Source organism: Aquarana catesbeiana, linkage group LG13, assembly GCF_042186555.1.
Source record: "Aquarana catesbeiana isolate 2022-GZ linkage group LG13, ASM4218655v1, whole genome shotgun sequence".
Lineage (NCBI taxonomy): Eukaryota > Metazoa > Chordata > Amphibia > Anura > Ranidae > Aquarana > Aquarana catesbeiana.
In genome coordinates this window covers 178,635,695-178,643,886 of record NC_133336.1, presented here as the reverse complement: position 1 = coordinate 178,643,886, position 8,192 = coordinate 178,635,695, and positions in this window count along the sequence as shown.

The following is an 8,192-nucleotide window of genomic DNA, read 5'->3' as shown; positions in this document are numbered from 1 at the left end:
CCCTAGATTTTAACCCCTTCGTAGCCAGTGTCATTAGTACAGTGTCATTGTATAGTATTAGCACTGATCACTGTATTAGTGTTACTGGTGATGTCAGTGTCAGTCAGTTTTCCCCCCAGTGTCAGTTAGTGTCAGATTGTCCACTGCACTGTCACGACTTTACTATAAGTAGCTGATCACTGCCATTACTATCATTAAAAAAATAAATAAATAAAGATTCCAGTATATATACCATCATTTGTAAATGCTACAACTTTCACACAAACCACTCAATGAACACTTAATGGGATTTTTTTTACCAAAGACATGTAGCAGAATACATTTTGGTCTCAATTTTTTGAAGAAATGGGATTTTTTTTATTGGATATGTTTAATAGCAGAACATAAATGCCACCAAAAGAAAGCTCTATTTGTGTAATAAAATTATATAAATTTAATTTGGGTACAGTCAGGGCCAGATTTCCGACAAGGCCACCGAGACCAGGCCTCGGGGCGGCAGTAGTGCAGGGGCGGTGCCAAAGCCGCCCCCCGCCGCATGAAACCCCCCATCTGTCCCCATGAGTGCCGGCTCCCACGGCTGCCTGCCTGCACAAATATAGACCCCGGCGCCGCGGCCTGTAGGTAGCGTTCACTTGCTAATCTAAGTACGAGGCGGACTTGGCCAGGGGAGGGAACAAATGACGCCCCCAATAAACGCCCGGCGGTGACTGGCCAGACCGGGTGCATGTAATTCGAGTGACAGAGGCGGAGCCTAATGCTCCGCCTACCCTCCTCTGCGCGACACATCCCTATGCATGTTCTCCTTGTCCCGGGGCCCAGTGTTGCATGAAGGGGGTAAAACCTTCCAGAGGGCAAGTTGTTAATGTTCACTTGAGTGCTAGCATAAGCTCACTGGCAACTTTGACCCTTATCACTAGACATGTGCAATTCGCTTCTATCCAAATTTGTTTTTTTAACAAATTACGACAAATTCGTTAACTTGGAAAAACCTGAATTAAAAGAAAACCTGTTTAGCAAACTTTTGCGAATATTTGTAAATTTGAATATTCCAAAATTCGTAAATTCGAAAATTCGAAATCCGAAAATCCAACAATTTGAAAATCTGAAATAACGAATTTATGAATTTTTGAATTTATGAATTGCGATCATAAAGAATGACCTGAAAAACGAAAAAACAAACAAATGAAACGAAAACTAATACATTTTTCGGCAGTGCACATGTCTAGTTATCACCAACAGCATGCCTTGAATGTAACTCTTATGCCGTGTACACACGGTCGAAATATCCGACAGAAAAAGTCTGATTCGAGCCTTTCATCGTATATTCTGACCGTGTGTATGCCCCATCGGACTTTTTCCGTCGAAAATTCAGACGAACTTAGATAGAGAACATGTTCTATATTTTTCCGATGGAAAAAATTACTATCGTAAAAACCGCTCGTCTGTACTGTATGCTGTTTCAACGCACCAAAAACGACGCATGCTCTGAAATATAATATATATATATATATATATATATATATATATATATATATATATAAAAATAAATAAATGAGGCATAAGAGCAAAAATGCAACAAAGTGAAAATGTATATATGTTATGATACTTGTAGAGAACCCTAAAAGTCATATGTCAAGAGTTAAAGGATAATGATCATAATCACCCTTGTTTTATCCTCCCATGGACACAGTGCACCACATGGACTTCTCTGTCCATACAGATGGCTATGCTGACATAATGTACATATGGGAGCTTATTACTGGGGACTGCTGGCCTAAGCTGCCCAATTCCATCCAGTTGCCGTGGGATATGCTACCTCAGCTCCCGTGGGTGATGACCCTTCCGGCTGGCCTCCGGCCTCCCCTGCTTGCACCCAGATCCACTGCTGGTCTGTAGACTCCTGCCTCTCTTCTGCTCCTGATTAGTGGCGTTCAGCCATGAAACGGGTTGAGCTATTAGATGCTCTTCTCAATACAATCCAAGATTACCATCTTATTATTATTACATATGTGAGGCTTATTGGAGTGTACTGATTCAGAGCTATCAGATGCCTTTCTTAATACAATTTAAGATTACCATTTTATCAATATTACTTATGCTAGGCTTATTGGAGTGTACCGGTTAAATTAATACCTTACTATTTTTTATTATGGAGATGTCAATGAGTTTGGTTTTTATCCTTGCCTACATTATGAACGTATATGTTACCATGCTATGCTATGACCATGTTACTAATCTATTTGGAACAAATTCTATTTTATTTGTATAATTTTCTGCAGCTTGCTATTATGTAACATATGTGGTTCTTATTCATTTTGTATTACCCACCAGACACACCCTGCCATGTTATCTCCTTGGCTGCATGATTCATATAAAATCCCACATTCTCCCCCCTTTCATCATAGTTTAATAATCATAATCAACATAATCATATTGGGTAATAGCAACTGATGAAACTCAAATTAAAACAGAAATGAAAATAGAAGAAAGATAATAAAAAATATAGATAAAATCGTCAACGTACGTCAGATCCTAGGTTGTACACATATCCCCCTCTAGGTTTTATTTAAAGGACTTATTTTTTAGTGTTAACACCTATAGGAATAATTGGGAACAGAGTGGATGGTATTGGATAATTGCAACTACATACCTCCCAACTTAGCAAAATAATGTAGGCATAGAACACACCTCTTGCCCTGCCCCCTTAAAGGAGATTTATACAAAAAAAAATGATTAGTTAAACCCACAAGGGCTTTTTTTACCACTACTATTCCTTTATAATGGGTTTTGAAATTTACAAATGCAGCAATTTAGAAATTGGATAAAAGGTTTAGCACTGGGAAACACTTTTTGAAAGATAAATAGTACATTTTATATACAACTATATAGATCAGACCAAAATGAAGGACAAATGAGGAGGAAAGAGGGATGGAGGGACATTGTTCCAAATCAGGGACAGTCCCTCAAAATCAGGGACAGTTGGGAGCTATGCAACTATGCATGGATGAAAGGCAATAATAGATATAGACTGACCTGTCGGTGATTGACTGGGGAGAATTAATATTCATAATTCTGTTATTGGTTCTTCTCACTCTGACTACTGGAACCTCCACAACAATAGCAAGTAGAAGCAATGAATGAGATTGAGAACACCAACAGAACACAGAAAAATGTAAAAAAAACCTTAGGCTTGATACAGCTTAGCTGTATCCAGCAAACACAAAAAGAGTACATTAAAGTAGTAATAAACCCTCAGAGTATTTCAGTTTAACATACTGAGCACAATAAACCATTTCTTAGAATTCTTACTACTTTCAATGCTGCCTGAAAGGAATGAAGGATGGAAGCACACACCAAAAGCTGCCCAGTTCCAAATATGACAGAGAGCCTTCAGCTCTGCCTCTTCCAGAGTCACTCCGTCTAATGCATTTCACCCGCTCATGGGCTTAATCCTCTATAATTAAGTCAATAAGTGGGTGAAACCTGTTAGTGGGCATGATCTGGGAAGAGGCAGAGCTGAAGCCTTTTCAAGTGGTGATCAGGTAAGACGAGCCCTTGGGGAGCTGCACCTGCTGGGGGGAGTGATTCATTGGGTTAAGCTTAGAGTGGAGCTTTTAGTGGTGCTTATGTATGGCTTTTAATGCTCTTAGCTCCAGCTTTCTTGGTGCTGCTTTCCTGAACTTCCTGAAAGAGCTAACAATGAACTGCAATCTGGAGTCAGTCTGTTAGTCTACAGCAGTGGTCTCCAAACTGTGGCCCTTTACTTGCTTTTATTAAACCTTTGGGGTACTATTCTATCCACTGGCACCAACAATGGGGCAATATTCCTCCCACGGACACCATCAAAAGGGCTAAATTCCTTCCATTTTACCCCAATGATGGGGCACAATTCCTTCTATTGACACCAACGATTCGCCACTATGCCTCCCGCTGACACCAACAATGGGGCACTATTCCTCTCACTGACACCAATGATGGGGCATTGTTTACTCCCACTGGCCCCAGTCCGGCCCTACTAAAGTCTAAAAGACAGTAAACTGGCCCTCTGTTTAGAAAGTTTGGAGACCCCTGGTGTAGAGAATGGAGAGGGAAGGAGAAGCAGGGGAGTGCTTTGCCATGTTAGGCTACAGAGCTGCATTTCTATTGATGTAACAGTGTAGAGAGACACATCTCTAGTCCCTGCATGCAATGGTGACTTCATAGGATGCTGCAAGAGAAACGGGAAACCTGGGGCAGTGATCATGGCACCAACTGGAATGAAGGCAAGTATTAAAAGTTAAAGAAGCTACCTCCTCAGTAAATGATTAAATCAGGTGCAGAAAGTGCATAGAAAACTGAGGGTTTAATGTCACTTTAAGGCAAGGTCCCTACATTTACATAACACTGCATTTATACACATGCATATAATATTATTATTATAATTATTGGAACTTTTGAGAAGATAATTCTGTAGAACATTAAATTTTTTTTTGTTTCATATGTTTTAACATTACATAATATCTCAGTGAGGCTAGCACCTATTGTAACCACAGGGGATGTAGTCCAAGAATAGTAAAGAGCAAGCGTTCTCACTTCTAGTCAAGGCGTAAAAGGCAGCCCATGCTTGGGTACAAGATGCGTGTTATATTACAGAAAAGGAAGATGCTAACCACTTGCTAGCCAGGATTTGTCATAAATGAAGAATTGGAGGTAAGAACTGACAGGAAGCTTAAAGCGGATCTATGTCTTTGCTGCAATATAATAAAACTACCTGCAATTTTGCAGTGCTGTGCAAAATGTACGCGGAGCTGGACACCTGCAGCTCAGTTTACATTTTTGGCATGGTGCCAATGTAGCATGATGGGTAAGAGTTACATCATCCTGCACTGGCCAATTAAGACGGCAACACGTAAGAAGTTGGGTAGAAGATGCTGATACTGGTGAGGGACTTTCCAGGCATCAGACCCTTTGAGCAGAGGTAAGTAAAAGTTAAACCCATGATATCAGACACAGTAGCATCACAGAGACAACAGAATATATCCTAAGAGTTTACTGCTCAGGTACTATCTCAGTCTTCTGAGTTTCTTTTTAATAAGATATGACACTAAACCTGACCCATGACTCCGACTCACACACACTCATGGTCTACTAGTCAGGGGGCTAAAACTTTCTTAACAACTAAGTTGTAAGTGGCTCATATCCTGTGGTTCCATGTCAGGTGCTTTGGAGGCCATGCCAGGAATCCAGTCTAAATACACACGGAACATGGGTTTTCCCAGCATATGGTCCAGACAGAAGACACACTGCCACCACTAGACTGCCCAGCCCACCTTCGCACAACCACCACCAGTCCCCAAACTGAGCAAGTCTTTACACTTACCTGTTGTTCCCCATGTATAGGGCACCGTGCACCATGGGTATAAAAAGACTCAGGAACCTTCTCCTAGAACTTCTCTTTTACTGGTATGACAGGCAACATAACTGTTCATTTAAATATGGCGGCAAATTTTGCATTCCAACATTAAGCAAATCAGGCCACTCTGTTCTGCTCCATATGTATTGTAAGTCCCATTCAGTTCTATGTCCACTCTCAAGATGTCATGTTACAAGGCTCAGGCTTCCTTGTGGACCCACTAAGGAGAAAGGAACAAATGCCATTCTGCTAGATAGGGAAAGGTGACTCTTCTCTTCATTATTATTCAGGTGCAGGACCAGGAACCCCCACAAGGGCCCAACCACTCTTTCTTAATGCCTTCTACTCCCTCTTATAAACCAACTCTACTCCCATGAGTTCCACCCATACCCCTCCCCCTTCCCTGCTATATCTATGCCTAAGAAGGTAATGGAGACCCCTAGAGGGGGAAACTAAAAATGCGCCTCTAACCCAGAATAGCCAACAAAGGGGTCCTATATGCATGTCTGACTCAGACTTTCTCCTCTCTGACAAAATGAATATGAGGAGAAGCCACATACATGAAAACAGTGGATATATTATACCTGGCAGCTGGAAACATGAAAACACCATAAAGATTTTTTCTTTGCTTCCCAAATAATATGCCATCTAAGGATAATATAGCTATTTGTATTAGTAAGCACTGACTACTAACCTCACTTAGCGCAGCCCAAAACTAAAAAAAAAAAAAAAAAGGCTGCATTTAACAAGTTAAATAAAAAAAAAGTACAGCAGATACTGTAGGTAGGTTGAATTGAAAAAAATTAAAGTATGCATTTCAAAGAATCCCTCTACCTTATAAACTTTCCCAAAGCTAAAAAAAAACATAGGCTCCGCCTTTTAAATGTCAACTCCTGTTTGCAACACACCGCCTACAACAGAACCACATAAATCTTCATTATTGTGATTGAATGCATCCTTCTAACGGGACAGATGTTTTGAAGCGCAAATGTCAAAAAAAATTACTAACATATCAAGGGTGACATCTAGTGGAGACTTTAAGAATTAAAGCGTGATTTCATCTCTATAGTTCCCCTCTCTCATTGTTTTCATAAACTGTTTCCCCAACATGCAGCTCAGAAATCTTCACTATGTGGGCAGAATGACATGACATAATAACTCTTCTTTCTTCTTCTTACCTGCTCAATACTGCATGCGTGGCTTTAACTCTATTCACTTCACTTGCACAGAAAAAATATCCTTTTGAGCCCCGTCTTCGTCAGTACCTGTAGCGAAGGGCAGAATTAAAAATTTTGTTTGGGTGAAATCAACTCCCTCTAATGCCCCGTACACACGATTGGACATTCTGACAACAAAATCCATGGATTTTTTCCTACGGATGTTGGCACAAACTTGTCTTGCATACACACGGTCACACAAATCTTGTCGGAAATTCCGAACATCAAGAACGTGGTGACGTACAACACGTACAACGAGCCAAGAAAAATGAAGTTCAATAGCCAGTGCGGCTCTTCTGCTTGATTCCGAGCATGCGTAGAACTTTGTGCGTCTGAATTGTGTACACACGATCGGAATTTACGACAACAGATGTTGTTGTCGGAAAAGTTGAGATCCAGATCTCAGATTTTGTGTGACGGAAATTCTGATAGAAAACGTCCGATGGAGCCTACACACGGTCGGAATTTCCGACAACAAGTTCCCATTTTCCGTCAGAAAATCCGACCGTGTGTACGGGGCATAACAGTGTGTAAAGCATTCAGCTTACTTGCATAACTGATCCATGAGTTCCTGTGCTCCATAGGGGGTAGGTGATTGTGCTGATTCTTGGCAGGTAGTGCAGACAGCATTGTATCCTGGATAAAGCCAGACGTCTCGGCACTGGCCATTTGGTGCTTAGGTCTTGGCTGAAACCAAAGAACATTATAATATCCCCATGCTGGCAGAAAATTGGCAGACTTTTCCGAGCTTCCCCCAATAATGGACACAGGGTACTTATGTCTGGAAGGAGGCGAGAAGGTGTTTAGGCTTGCTGCCAGCATGGGCTGTGTGCTACTATCTGGATATTGGGACTGCTGGGGCTTGAGGTTCTGTATTAGCTGTGCTTACTGCCTTGTGGACTATTTCTCCTTGCCGTGCCTCTACTACCCTCACAACTGCTACCTTTGTGGTCCTGAAGCCACGACCAAGACACTCAGCTGTCTGAGGACCCACGATTAGCCTGTGAATGACCTTTTCCCTCTGTCCTCTGGGCCTCCTCTCTCTGCCACTCTACCTGAATCCCCTGAGCTGCAAAGCTGCTGTCTGCTGGTGAGTCATTTGACCCCTGCTGTGCCAAACCCTGTTCTGCCCAGATCTCTGCCCTGTGTGCTGGACACTTAATCCTTGCTGTGCCCTATTTCCGCTCAGAGGGTCCCTGCCACTTGCTGTGCCTGCTGTTGCCCTGTGGACTGTTCCCTGTTGCTGTACCATATTTCTTCTCCATGGACGCTTAACCCTTGCTGTGCCCTGTTACCGCCCGGTGGATCCCTGCCCCTTGCCCTGTATATTGTTGCCCTGTGGACTGTTCCCTGTTGCTGTACCATATTCCCTCTCCATGGACGCTTAACCCTTGCTGTGCACTTCAGTCTTATGGATGGTGTGTACTTGGTGTCCACCTCCTTTACTCTTACATCCAATATCACCAGCGGGGAAGTCCCAGAATAAAAATAAATAGTGCGATAATCATGCAATATGTTTAATTTAAAATATCCCTATCAAAAACATATGCCAATGCACTTTATGTGCCATAAGGCGGCACCAG